The sequence below is a fragment of the Coregonus clupeaformis genome, chromosome 3 (assembly GCF_020615455.1).
Source record: "Coregonus clupeaformis isolate EN_2021a chromosome 3, ASM2061545v1, whole genome shotgun sequence".
In the NCBI taxonomy this organism is placed as follows: Eukaryota; Metazoa; Chordata; class Actinopteri; order Salmoniformes; family Salmonidae; genus Coregonus; species Coregonus clupeaformis.
This window is the reverse complement of record NC_059194.1, coordinates 9,537,581-9,550,616: the sequence shown is the minus strand read 5'-3', so window position 1 is coordinate 9,550,616 and position 13,036 is coordinate 9,537,581.

The window sequence follows — 13,036 nt, the reverse complement described above, 5'->3', positions numbered from 1 at the left end:
CAATTCCTGACATTTAATCCTAGTAAAAATTCCCTGTTTTAGGTCAGTTAGGATCACCACTTTATTTTAAGAATGTGAAATGTCAGAATAATAGTAGAGAGAATGATTTATTTCAGCTTTTACTTCTTTCATCACATTCCCAGTGGGTCAGAAGTTTACATACACTCAATTAGTATTTGGTAGCATTGCCTTTAAATTGTTTAACTTGGGTCAAACGTTTCGGGTAGCCTTCCACAAGCTTCCCACAATAAGTTGGGTGAATTTTGGCCCATTCCTCCTGACAGAGCTGATGTAACTGAGTCAGGTTTGTAGAACTCCTTGCTCGTACACGCTTTTTCAGTTCTGCCCACAAATTTTCTATAGGATTGAGGTCAGGGCTTTGTGATGGCCACTCCAATACTTTGACTTTGTTGTCCTTAAGCCATTTTGCCACAACTTTGGAAGTATGCTTGGGGTCATTGTCCATTTGGAAGACCCATTTACGACCAAGCTTTAACTTCCTGACTGATGTCTTGAGATGTTGCTTCAATATATCCACATAATTTCCCTTCCTCATGATGCCATCTATTTTGTGAAGTGCTCCAGACCCTCCTGCAGCAAAGCACCCCCACAGCATGATGCTGCCACACCCGTGCTTCATGGTTGGGATGGTGTTCTCCGGCTTGCAAGGACCCCCGTTTTCCTCCAAACATGACGATGGTCATTATGGCCAAACAGTTCTATTTTTGTTTCATCAGACCAGAGGACATTTCTCCAAAAGTACGATCTTTGTCCCCATATGCAGTTGCAAACCGTAGTCTGACCTTTTTATGGCTGTTTTGGAGCAGTGGCTTCTTCCTTGCTGAGCGGCCTTTCAGGTTATGTCGATATAGGACTCGTTTTACTGTGGATATAGATACATTTGTACCTGTTGTTCTGGGATTTGCACTTTTCGCACCAAAGTACGTTCATCTCTAGGAGACAGAACGCGTCTCCTTCCTGAGTGGTATGATGGCTGCGTGGTCCCATGGTGTTTATACTTGCGTAGTATTGTTTGTACAGATGAACGTGGTACCTTCAGGCGTTTGGAAATTGTTCCCAAGGATGAACCAGACTTGTGGAGGTCTACAATTTTTTTTCTGAGGTCTTGGCTGATTTCTTTTGATTTTCCCATGATGTCAAGCAAAGAGGCACTGAGTTTGAAGGTAGGCCTTGAAATCCATCCACAGGTACACTTCCAATTGACTCAAATGATGTCAATTAGCCTATCAGAGCTTCTAAAGCCATGACATCATTTTCTTGAATTTTCCAAGCTGTTTAAAGGCACAGTCAACTTAGTGTATGTAAACTTCTGATCCACTGGAATTGTGTACAGTGAATTATAAGTGAAATAATCTTGTCTGTAAACAATTGTTGGACAAATTAGTAGATGTCCTAACCGACTTGCCAAAACTATAGTTTAACAAGACATTTGTGGATTGGTTGAAAAACTAGTTTTAATGACTCCAACCTAAGTGTATGTAAACTTCCGACTTCAACTGTAGCAACTTGTCTGTACGCTCATTGTGCTTGTATTGGAAAAATGCAAGTGCTATGATTTGCTATTTTGTTAATGCTCTCATTTCCAATTAACAAGTTACTCATCATGGACACATACTACTACTTTTGTTATTCGTTAGTTTGAAACAAATACAGCTCAAGTTATGGACAGGTTTGTGTGCTCAACATTCTTATTTGTGTTGTTATATACCGTGAAGGTTGGCTACCTCAAATTTGTAGAATTCTTTGCTCCCCTATGTACAAATTAAAATCTTACAGCATCAGACTTTAAAAAAAAGTTTAGGATCGATTTGTCATGGTGAGTAGCTCGTGAATTGTTCATTTTACACTGAAGACCAACTGATTACAAGAGAACATGGATAAATGTACATCTGTCTCCAGTACTGGTCCTTCAAATGGCACTGCCAATAGCGTACAACTTCGACTCCAACTCTTCAATCTCGCCTTTATTTCGGTTTTAGCACAATCATTGGACATTTTTCAAGACATTTTAAGAAAGAATATAACCCTGCTCACTGGAATTGGACATGGTTTTATTATTTTATTGAAATGGTTGATGTAAAGACATGGCTAGGAATAATGAGGAACTGTTTGGGCACTACAGTATACTCTAGGATGCTTCTAGAGCTGGACCAGTATGTGTGTATACAGTGTGGGGAAAAAAGTATTAGATCCCCTGCTGATTTTGTACGTTTGCCCACTGACAAAGAAATTATCAGTCTATAATTTTAATGGTAGGTTTATTTGAACAGTGAGAGACAGAATAACAATGAAAAACGCATGTCAAAAATGTTATAAATTGATTTGTATTTTAATGAAGGAAATAAGTATTTGACCCCCTCTCTCAATCAGAAAGATTTCTGGCTCCCAGGTGTCTTTTATACAGGTAACGAGCTGAGATTAGGAGCACACTCTTAAAGGGAGTGCTCCTAGTCTCAGCTTGTTACCTGTATAAAAGACACCTGTCCACAGAAGCAATCAATCAATCAGGTTCCAAACTCTCCATGGCCAAGACCAAAGAGCTCTCCAAGGATGTCAGGGACAAGATTGTAGACCTACACAAGGCTGGAATGGGCTACAAGACCATCGCCAAGCAGCTTGGTGAGAAGGTGACAACAGTTGGTGCGATTATTCGCAAATGGAAGAAACACAAAAGAACTGTCAATCTCCCTCGGTCCGGGGCTCCATGCAAGATCTCACCTCATGGAGTTGCAATGATCATGAGAACAGTGAGGAATCAGCCCAGAACTACACGGGAGGATCTTGTCAATGATCTCAAGGCAGCTGGGACCATAGTCACCAAGAAAACAATTGGTAACACTAAGCCGTGAAGGACTGAAATCCTGCAGCGCCCGCAAGGTCCCCCTGCTCAAGAAAGCACATATACAGGGCCGTCTGAAGTTTGCCAATGAACATCTGAATGATTCAGAGGAGAACTGGGTGAAAGTGTTGTGGTCAGATGAGACCAAAATTGAGCACTTTGGCATCAACTCAACTCGCCGTGTTTGGAGGAGGAGGAATGCTGCCTATGACCCCAAGAACACCATCCCCACCGTCAAACATGGAGGTGGAAACATTATGCTTTGGGGGTGTTTTTCTGCTAAGGGGACAGGACAACTTCACCGCATCAAAGGGACGATGGACGGGGCCATGTACCGTCAAATCTTGGGTGAGAACCTCCTTCCCTCAGCCAGGGCATTGAAAATGGAGTCGTGGATGGGTATTCCAGCATGACAATGACCCAAAATACACGGCCAAGGCAACAAAGGAGTGGCTCAAGAATAAGCACATTAAGGTCCTGGAATGGCCTAGCCAGTCTCCAGACCTTAATCCCATAGAAAATCTGTGGAGGGAGCTGAAGGTTCGAGTTGCCAAACGTCAGCCTCGAAACCTTAATGACTTGGAGAAGATATGCAAAGAGGAGTGGGACAAAATCCCTCCTGAGATGTCTGTAAACCTAGTCATGTTTTGCAGAGGGGGTCAAATACTTATTTCCCTCATTAAAATGCAAATCAATTTATAACATTTTTGACATGTGTTTTTCTGGATTATTTTGTTGTTATTCTGTCTCTCACTGTTCAAATAAACCTACCATTAAAATTATAGACTGATCATGTCTTTGTCAGTGGGCAAATGTACAAAATCAGCAGGGGATCAAATACTTAATTCCCTCACTGTATATCATTTCTTTGTATGCATTAGCAAATTAGGATTTGTTTTCCATCACTGCAAAAGGAGTCCCTCTCACTGCACCCTTACAATGTGGAGTTGATGATGTTCCTACTTTGCAGGTTTTGGCTTTATTGTATAGAATACTGTCTCACCTTGATTTTGCAATTGTGACGTTTGTGACAACAGCGATTTCCCCCATAGTGCACCACTACTGTACCTGGGGAATCCAAAGCGCCACCATTTAGGTTGTTTCACCGTATTGAGAGAGGGAATGTAACTTTCCTTTCATTGTTTGCACTGTCTATAGCTTTACCGTCCTAGAAATACAAGCCATTTGATTTGAGCAATTAAAGTGTAATCATAATTGGAGTGAAGAATTACCACAGCTGCACAATCTGCCCAACTCCAAATCGGACCTCCCTCTATTTGGCTGGCATCAAACTCCATTTTTAATATATTGTCCACAGAAAGTGTTCAGACTGTAATAATGGGAGGGATTGTATTGCAGCATTTTCTATGCACTGTTTGACTTACTGGAGCTGGTTTGTAGTATGTGTTTGTAGTGTTTTCTAACGGTACTGTCCGACACAATGTGTTAACCTCTTAAATGTTCGTTTTTGTACAAATTTTGGCATGGTGATAAGGGTTGGACACAGTACATTACGTGTGCGAGCACAAGGATGGATTGAACCACCGTGTGCTTCATTCATATCATTCCACTCTTTAGAAATCTATTTGTTACTGAGAATAATGTAAAGGGATTTCTGAAATGAACCAGTTTTATTTGGTTACTTTTACTGGGACATAGTACAGAATATGACAACTTACCCTTTTCAATTCATCTGCTGATAAAGGACCTGAATCCTAATTTGAGATCCAAGCATGTTTTACTCAGATTGGGCACAAAACTCTCATTGATATCAATGTAGGATTTTTGTTGAAGTCTGAGTTTCATGGGTTCCCAGGTTATGATTACACCCATAGTCATAAGCCTTAATGATTTGAATACTATTGCAAACAGAATGTATCCACACCTGTGCCATTCTGTTAATACCGTACAACATTTTTGACTGCAACTAAAATAAATCCTACAAACCTTCTTAATCTGTGATCATTTAAGGTAACATGGCAAAATGTGGAATGGTATATAAACAGTATAGTTTGAGTATTTTATCATTGTTATTTATTTATATTTACATGTTTGTCTTTCACCAAATTATCTAAATATCAATTTCTGATGCAATACAGAACAAAAAAACGTATGGGTGGTGAAACCTCCAGCAGGTGGCAGTATTGCTACATGCATGCTATGAGAGTTCAGCATTATGTATAGGAAGTAACCACAATTACAGTGCCTGACTGAAAGAGAACTGTAGTCCATGGATCAACAACATCCCAGTTACTCACTCTACAAAATGTGCCAAGTGGCTAGAAGGAAGCTATTACTTATTACTGTTTGGCAACCAGCATACTGTACATGTCATACAAAATACTGTACCCCAGCAAATCTCGTAACTGGAAGGAATTTTGAGCACTATCTTCCAGCCAGAACATTATGAAATAAAATGGTGTGCGTGTGTTTTACCCAGTGTGTTAAGAGAACACCTTGCCTTGGACACCATTTTGTTCCCTAACCTTCACCATGGAAACGTGAAGGTGAGGAAAATCAAGACAAACGGCAGACTAGAGACGATCAAAGCCCTGCACATGAAAACCTAGTCTCCCTCAAAGGATTGTGGGAGCTGGCAGGAGATAATGAAAGGAAAGAACAGCTCAGACAATAAGAGCTGGCTTTACTGAATTACATTGAAAGCTTCCTTTTCCTGGGATAACCGAAAGTACTGCACTATTACAGTAAATGCTTTACCTTCTTGAACTGTTAATGATTATTACTTAGATTGTGCTTTATTTTAAATGTCATCTAAAAATAGCAATACAGTTTCTAGTAGAACATTTTCTTTCTGGCCAACAGAAGACGTGACTCTTATTGTAAAGTCACGTAATGAGTCCATACAGCAACAGCAGTTTTTTTCTTACTCTTTCAATTTTCTAGTGACCCTAAAAACTGCAGCATATTGGACAAAAATGGCATACACCTTTTTGATTGTTACCCATGTTACACTGTTTGGAGCCTTTTTTAAGTCAATACAAGCAAAAGTTGAAGACTATCATTCCTGAAATGTCATAGGTGACTTAATATTTATTTCTCTAAGCGTAAGAGTAGCCCCTGTGTACACAATGGTCTTCCACTGAATGTAAACATGGACCTCCACGGTGATCCTAACCATCAACCCTGTGCCACCCTCTAACCTCTTCCTTCACCCCCTCCATGATCGCTCTCACTCATTTTCTCTCTTTTTCTCAACGATGTGCTCTGACAGCTCTGTATTATAGATGCTTGAGGCCAGACGTAAACACGGCCCCCAATTACAGTGCCTTCAGAAAGTATTCATACCCCTTGAATTATTCCCCATTTTGTTGTGTTACAGCCTGAATTCAAAATGGATAGAAAACATATATACAAATCACCCATCTACACACAATACCCCATAATGACAAAGTGAAAACTTGTTTGTAGAAATCTTGGCAAATGTATTGAAAATGAAATACAGAAATATCTCATTTACATAACTATTCACACCCCTGTTAGAATCACCTTTGGCAGTGATTACAGATGAGAGTCTTTCAGGGTAAGTCTCTTAAGAACTTTGCACACCTGGATTGTACAATATTTGCACATTATTCTTTTTACAATTCTTCAAGCTTTGTCAAGTTGCTTGTTAATCATTGCTAGACAGCCATTTTCAAGTCCTGCCATAAATTGTAAAGCTGATTTAAGTCAAAATTGTAACTAGGCCACTAAGGAACATTCAGTGTCGTCTTGGTAAGCAACTCCAGTGAATATTTGGCCTTGTGTTTTAGGTTATTGTCCTGCTGAAAGGTGGATTAATCTTCCAGTGTCTGTTGGAAAGCAGACTGAAGCAGGCTTTCTTCTAGGATTTTGCCTGTGTTTGGCTCCATTCAGTTACTTTTTTATCCTGGAAAACTCCCCAGTTCTTAACGACTACAAGCATACCCATAACATGATGCAGCCACCACTATGCTTGAAGAGTGGTACTGAGTGATGTGTTGTGTTGAATTTGCCCCAAACATAACGCTTTGTATTCAGGACAAAGTTAATTGCAAACAGGATGCATGTTTTGGAATATTTTTTATTCTGTACAGGCTTCCTTCTTTTCACTCTGTCATTTAGGTTAGTATTGTGGAGTAACTACAATGATGTTGATCATCCTCAGTTTTCTTCTATCGCAGCCATTCATCTCTGTAACTGTTTTAAAGTCACCATTGGCCTCATTTTGAAATCCCTGAGAGGTTTCCTTCCTCTCTGGCAACTGAGTTAGGAAAGACACCTGTATCTTTGTAGTGACCGGGTGTATTGATACACCATCCAAAGTGTAATTAATAACTTCCCCATGCTCAAAGGGATATATTCAATGTCTGCTTTTTTTATGTTTACCTATCTACCCTTCTTTGTGAGGCATTGGAAAACCCTGGTCTTTGTGGTTGAATCTGTGTTTGAAATTCACTGCTTGACTAAGGGACCTTACAGATAATTGTATGTGTGGGGTACAGAGATGAGGTAGTCATTCAAAAATCATGCTAAACACTATTATTGCACACAGTGAGTCCATGCAACTTATGTGATTTTTAAGCAAATGTTTACTCCTGAAATTATTAGATTTGCCCTAACAAAGTGGTTGAATACTTATTGACTCAAGACAATTCAGCTTTAAAATTCATTTGTAAAAATGTCTAAAAACATAATTCCACTTTGACATTATGGTGTATTGTGTGTAAGCCAGTGACACATCTCAATTTAATCCATTTTAAATTCAAGGGGTGTGAAAACTTTCTGAAGGCACTGTATACATCAAATACTAAAATAGTTGTGTTCTGTCCCCCATCAAACACTACAATACTTGTGTTCTGTCCACCATCAAATACTAACAGACTTGTGTTCTGTCCCCAATCAAACACTAAAAGACTTGTGTTCTGTCCCCCATCAAACACTAAAATACTTGTGGTCTGTCCCCCAGGCTCCTGAAGCAAAGGCCTTGCCCTCATACTCACGCACCACTCAAATCCTGTCACATCCCTCACACTCCTCACATCCCTCACACCCCGTCACACCCCTCACAGTCCCTCACACTGTCACACCCCTCACACCTTCACTCCCCGTCACACCTGTCATACTCCCTCACACCCCTCACACACCCTCACACCCGTCACACCCCGTCACACCCTGTCACACCCTGTCACACTCCTCACACCTTCACTCCCCGTCACACCCCGTCACACCCTGTCACACTCCTCACACCCCCTCACACCCATTACAAGCTGTCAGACCCGTCACACCCATCACACCCCATTACACTGCAGGAAGTTCTATGAAGCTACAGACACTAGGAAAGTTATAGTCCTGAAAGAAAGAAGCAGAGAGCGTTTGGGGGACATGAGGTCCAAAGCTATGTGTAGAATGGCAGGGTCCTCTTTCACATCTCCATGCAAACCTGCTGATTAGAAGGTCCTGTGTAGATTGTATTTTCAACCAGTAACTATCAGGAAATAACACTAACCACGTTTCCATCCACAGTTTTTATGCAAGTAAAGTCATAGAGTATAAAAAAAAATCATGACAGCTGTGATAGAAACAGGAAGTTATGCGAGAAATGGCGGTGGAAACACCTTTATGCGGAAATATTGATATTATAACCATCATATCGACGTAAACTTGGAGTCACACAATGATATGTTGTGAGGTCCTCCCACTATGACTTGCGACACCATGCAGTTTATTAGGCTACAGATGAAATAAGTTATAATGAACTTCACAGGGTGGTGAAAGAGCACAGTGATCTTGATGCTCCTTTCCAATAAATATTGAGGGTCTTATTCTGGTAACATGATGATCAATGCTTGACTGCCGTTTGACAAATCCAAATATTCTCTCTCTTATCCCTAATAATCTCATCATGTAGACTAGCCTACCCGAGTTGTTGGCTAGAGCGCACGTGGCAAGACCAAAGTAGGCACATTTGCTATTTAAGGCAACAGTTTTTGTGACAAAACTATCGGTAGAGTTGAAAATGGAATGGAAACACATTGAACTTTAGATTTGTATTCGGTACATGAAAACGTAAGCGAAAAAGTACATTTTATGTGCACTACGTCATCACGCACTGAGTCCATTTGGTGGAAACAGCCACTGGTGGGAAAATGCAAATTTCTTCTTGATGTGGATTTTAGAATAGTTGCATGAGAATCTTCGCCAATTGGATGCAAACCTAGCTACTGCCCAAAATCTTTTCACACTTTTAACGTGCTAGTTTCATCAGCTGTTGAACAATATGATATAAAACACAGAAAAAACAGAATTTGGACTGTACTGGGCCTTTAAAAAGGCATTGTACAGTCAAGTGATCTGTGATGTTGTAGCCTACTTCTCAATGCATTCAAAAACGAAAAGGTTGTCTACCATCTGGAACCGTGTGTGCAACAATACCTCCACAGGGAACATACTGTCTCTATAACAGCACATTTAGGTCTATGCATTTGGCTTGTTGTAAAATCAGATATCCCAAGGAAAACCTATTTGTGGAGATGGCGAATCTGGCCTTCTGGAATGAGATTGGCCTTCTGGAATTAGATATGATGTAACATAACAGAAAGGGACACCCAATATCATCCATTGGACAAACACGCAAGAGGGAAAGCACTGTGGGATATGAAGGGTGAATTTGATAAGTGGCGAGGGACTAGCATTGGGAATTGGCATCCATTAAGTGTGACTGGCGTCTTTAGGAATAGAATTACCCCTCGGAGCGCCGTTCCCTCCGCCGCACAAGCCACCTGTTCAATATTTATGCCTGCACACAGATGCATGCCTCTGCTAAGGGTCTTCTTCTCCCCCACCCCCATCTACAATGCCAAGATGAGCACCACCACACTCCTATTCACATCACCTTTCTCTAACATCTAAAACCCCACCACTTTCACCTGGATTGCCGTGTTATGAGAGTGTTTTATCTCCACTTACGAGCTACGGTTTAATTCCCGGTTACAGCTCACACTATTTCCTGTTAAATTGATGGCAGCGGTAGGATTTGTCTCATATCTCTCAGGGGCATTGGGGAAGTATTCGCAGGTGAAGCTCTGTGCACAAGGATGCTACTCGAGAGAGAGTAACCGGTGTATGTGGGGCAGTGGTCTAAGGCACTGCATCGCAGTGCTAACTGTGCCACTAGAGATCCTGGTTCGAATCCAGGCTCTGTCGCAGCCGGCCGCGACCGGGAGACTCATGGGCGGCGCACAATTGGCCCAGCGTCGTCCAGGGTAGGGGAGGGAATGGCCGGCAGGGATGTAGCTCAGTTGATAGAGCATGGCGTTTGCAACGCCAGGGTTGTGGGTTCGATTCCCACGGGGGGCCAGTATAAAAATAAATAAATAATATGTATTCACTAACTGTAAGTCGCTCTGGATAAGAGCGTCTGCTAAATGACTAAAATGTAAAAATGTAAAATGTATGCGAGCCTTGTGTTTCTCTTTCCTACTATCAACTATTTTCATTCAACTAGTCAACACATTGGCATGCTTAAATAACGAGACAGTAATATATCATTTTTTCTTTCACAGTTTTGAGGATATATTGTAACCAAACCAAACAAAGACAACCACATTTCCTCAAATCCTTTGGCTATAGCCTATTAATTAATGCAACATTTCATGGACTGTAAATGGAATTGTGCTCCTTACAGTGCTGAAGCATAAAATATGAAGTAGGAAGCTGAGGCATGGTCAGAAGAACACTGGACGTCTGTGCTGTTAATATCAGACAGCCGCAGCGTTACACAATAATGAATAGACAGTGGTGGTGGGAGGGAGGCGGCAGGCTATTTCAACTCTCTGGTCCCTCAAGAGGCCATCAAGAGTCCCTTTTTTCTCAAGCCACTCATGACAATGAAGACAACACAAAAAGAGGGGCTCTCTTTTTCTTTTCTGGTGGAGGAGAAGGGGCAGGGGGTTGGTTAAGGATGATTTGTGTGCCTGTGTGTGTAGGATTTCTAGTTGCATCTGTGCTGAGCTTGTTCCAAATGAGTACGATTCTCAAAGTTTCCCATGGTCAGCTTGATACCGTACAAGTGTGGGAGGAAGAAGGAGTTGTCTATGGCATGAAGAGGACGGTTTGGGAAATCTAACTTTTAACTTATTAAACACGTTTTCAAAACACTAAACTGAATAGATAACCATAGTTCTGTCAGAGCAAAGTTTGCATGTCATTTTAGAGAGAGGTGTAAAATAAAGACAGAAGACAATAAACTGACAGAAGGCCTCGATTTGCAGATAATGTAATAACAGTGAATTTTAAGGAATGGCATGGTTTTATATCAATATCTAAAGATGACATCCACTTAGAGGAACAGCTTGCAGGTTGTGACAGTTTTAATGCAATTAATTAAATCCTTAAGAGTCTATTGACGCACCTGTGCATCAATCTAAGTAACATAATAAAAATGTCAGACATTGAGAAATCCTGAAAATCGGTCTTCTCACGAAAACGTCTGTAGCATCCGAACGGTTTTAAAAGATGAGACCTTCACGACACGATGGTGTTCTCCATTTTGCTCTAGGACCCCCACAAGTATCACGGGACTCCTCTGAAGGTAACTCATACAAATTAGTGGAAGTATGGAGGTAGTTTTGTGCCAACAAAATAAGGGGTTAAATATGTGTCCAATAGCTAAGCAGACACTTCAAAACCTTATACCTTATGGTTTATTTTTCGACTATCTTTCTTGCCATTTATGAATGTGTTATTCATTGCGTTTCTACGGGATATAGTAGTAAAGGCCAAATTCAATATTTTATCAAATACATTTTGTATATATATATATTTTTATACCTAAAAGGGTCCTAAAATTAGCTAAATGATCCATGGTATGACCATCTTAAAAAATGCCATATGTTAGCAAAAAAACGGCTTAGACTTTTAGAGGCTTTAACATATCTTATACAGAGTAAGCATTCTGAGTGAACCAGCAGTGCTTCCCCGCAATTGATTGAATTGTTCCAGTTTGCTGACGACACGACAGTGGTAGGACTGATCACCGACGACAATAAGGCAGCCTATAGGGAGGAGGTCAGAGACCTGGCAGTGTGGTGCCAGGACAACAACCTCTCCCTCAATGTCAGCAAGACAAAGGAGATGATCGTGGACTACAGGAAACAGAGGGGCAAGCACGCCCCCATCCACATCGATGGGGCTGTATTGGATGGGTTGAGAGCTTCAAGTTCCTCGGCATCTACATCATTAGGGAATTAACATTTGTATTTGTATTTATTAGGGATCCCCATTAGCTGCTGCCAAGGCAGCAGCTACTCTTCTTGGGGTCCAAACACATTAAGGCACTTACATTACATATCAAACAAAAGATAAAACAGTACATCATATAAACATTATTACACCTGTCAGCCCTGACTCTGGGGACTCGTATTTGTTGAGTCAGGGTGTGTATTCTGTGTGGTATGTTCTATGTTGTATTTTCTAGGTTTAGATCTAGATCGTCTAGATCTATGTTGGCCGGTGTGGTTCCCAATCAGAGGCAGCTGTCGCTCGTTGTCTCTGATTGGGGCCCATACTTAGGTAGCCTATTGGCACTAGTGGGTTGTGGGATCTTGTTCCAGTTAAGGTATGTTGTGTTGTGCTGCCTTGGACTTCACGTTTCGTTTTGTTTGTTGTTTTGTCGTTGTGTTTAATATTTAATAAACATGTACGCATATCACGCTGCGCCTTGGTCCTTCCCGTCTGTAAGCGAACGTGACAGAAGATCCCACCAAACGAGGACCAAGCAGCGTGTCCAGGAGCAGACAGCCTGGACATGGGATGAGATCCTGGAAGGAAAGGGTTCCTGGACATGGGAGGAGATTCAGGCCGGGATGGATCGCCGTCCTTGGGAGGAGACAGTGGAGGCGCGGTATAGAGAGGAGCAGCGGCAACGCAGAAGGCGCCGGCCGAGAAAGAAGCCCGAGAGACAGCCCCAATAATTTTTTTCGGGGGGGCTAAAAGGGTGGTTGACGGAGCCTAGTGTTAGAGCAGAGCCAACTCCCCGTACTCACGCGAGGAGGCGTGTGACTGGGCAGGCTCCGTGTTATGCGGAGCTACGTACTGTATCGCCAGTACGCGTGCACTGCCCAGTGCGTCCTGTGCTAGCACCACGCACGTGCCGTGCGAAGATGGGCATCCAGCCAGGACGGGATGTGCCGGCTC